The sequence below is a fragment of the Apodemus sylvaticus genome, chromosome 2, assembly GCF_947179515.1.
Source record: "Apodemus sylvaticus chromosome 2, mApoSyl1.1, whole genome shotgun sequence".
NCBI classification, from domain to species: Eukaryota; Metazoa; Chordata; class Mammalia; order Rodentia; family Muridae; genus Apodemus; species Apodemus sylvaticus.
In genome coordinates, this window is record NC_067473.1 from 149,119 (window position 1) to 151,361 (window position 2,243).

General features: G+C 44.5%; 1 pseudogene; it reads left to right on the forward strand.

The window, feature by feature from the left end:
- The first annotated feature begins 803 nt into the window (after nt 1-803).
- On the forward strand, nt 804-1,861 carry LOC127677288 (vacuole membrane protein 1-like; annotated as a pseudogene).
- Nucleotides 1,862-2,243: the final 382 nt, after the last annotated feature.

The following is a 2,243-nucleotide window of genomic DNA, read 5'->3' on the forward strand; positions in this document are numbered from 1 at the left end:
AAACTCTCAATCGCCATAGATAGAGAAACCCAGATATTCCATGACAAAACCAAATTTAAATAGTATTTTTCCAATAATTCAGCCCCACAGAAGATAATGGAAGGAAAACTCCAACAAACCCAAAAGAAGAGAACCACACAAACATAATACCAACAATAACAAAAATAACAGGAACTATCATTGGTCTTTAATATCTTTCAACATCAATGGACTCAACTCCCCAATAAAAAGACATAGGCTAACAGATTGGACCCAGCATTTTTTTTTGCATATAGGAAACATCAGGGAAATGCAAATCAAAACAACCCTGAGGTTCTACCTTATACCAATCAGAATGGCTAAGATCAAAAACTCAGACAACATCAGGTGCTGGTGGGATTACAAGCTGGTACAACGACTTTGGAAATCAATCTGGTGATTCCTCAGAAAGTTAGAAACTGTTCTACCTGAAGACAAAGCTATACCACTCCTGGGAATATACCCAAAAGATGCTCCACCATATCACAAGGACACGTGCTCCACTATGTTATAGTAGCCTTATTTATAATAGCCAGAAGCTGGAAACAACCCAGATGCCCCTCAATGGAGGAATGGATACAGAAAGTGTAGAACATTCACACAATGGAATACTACTCAAATATTAAAAATGGCAACTTTACGAATTTTGTAGGCAAATGGAACTAGAAAATATCATCCTAGGAGCCCAGCAGTGGGTGTGAGAGTTGGTGTTGTGAGTCGCTTCCAGGCTGCTGAGATCTGGAGATGTGGTCTGAGGGGCTCCACCAGAGTTACTGATCTATGAAATGGCAGAGAATGGAAAAAATTTTGACCAGAGAAGTGTAGCAATGAGTAAGGAACAGCATGATGGGCGTTTCACAGACCCCTCTTCAGTACATAAGAAGAGAAGGGATCGGGAAGAAAGACAGAATATTGTTCCGCGGAGACGGCCGCTCATTACCTGGCAGTATTTCTCTCTGGAAACTCTTGTACTTTTGAAGGAATGGAGCTCACAATTGTGGCATCGTCAAAGCATTGTGGTGTCTTTTTACTGCTGCTTGTTGTGCGTGTAGCTACGTATTCCGTGGAAGGAGTGCACCAACAGTCTGTGCAGTGCACAGAGAAGCCATTTCTTTTGTATGAGTACTGGATAGGCCTGGGGATTTTGTCTTCTGTTGGTCTTGGAACAGGATTGCACACCTTTGCGCTCTATCTGAGCCTACACACAGCTTCCGTTACAACAGCTGCTTCGGAATGCAATTCAGCTCATTTCCCGGAGCCACCCTATCGTGATCAGATTATCTGCCCAGATGAAGAAGGCACTGAAGGATCCATTTCTCTGTGGAGTATCATCTCCAAAGTTAGAATTGAAGCCTGCATGTGGGGCACTGGGACAGCCATCGGAGAGCTGCCTCCATAATTCACGGCCCCTTCAGTTTGCCCCTCAGGTGCTGAACCAGATGATGAAGCGTATCAGGAATTGAAGAAATGCTGGAACATGCAGAGGCTGCATAAGACTTTGCATCACATGCTAAATGGCAGTTCAGAAACTAGTACAGAAAGTTTGATTTTTCAGAATTTTGGCCTGTGCTTCTATGCCAAATCCCCTGTTTGACCTGGCTGGAATAACATGTGGACACTTCCTTGTACCTTTTTGGGCCTTCTTTGGTGCAACCCTGATTGGAAAAGCAATCATTAAAATGCATATCCAGCCGGGCGGTGGTGGCACACGCCTGTAATCCCAGCACTCTGGGAGGCAGAGGCAGGTGGATTTCTGAGTTCGAGGCCAGCCTGGTCTACAGAGTGAGTTCCAGGACAGCCAGGGCTACACAGAGAAACCCTGTCCAAAAAAAAAAAAATGCATATCCAGAAAATCTTTGTTATAGTAACTTTCAGCAAGCACATCGTAGAGCAGATGGTGGCTTTCATTGGTGCTGTCCCTGGCATAGGTCCATCTCTGCAGAAGCCTTTTCAGGAATACCTGGAGGCGCAGCAGTAGAAACTTCACCACAGAAGTGAAGCGGGCACAACACGGGGAGAAGACTGGTTATCCATGGTGTTTGAGAAGCTGGTCATTGTGATGGCGTGTTACTTTATCCTGTCCATCCTACTCCATGGCACAAAGTTATGCCAAATGAATCCAGCAGCGCTTGAACTCAAAGGAGTAAACTAAACACGCAGAAAGTTTTTACCTGCAGAACTTAACATGGTGGGGTCCTGCCTTATATCGGGAGGTCTCTAACCAG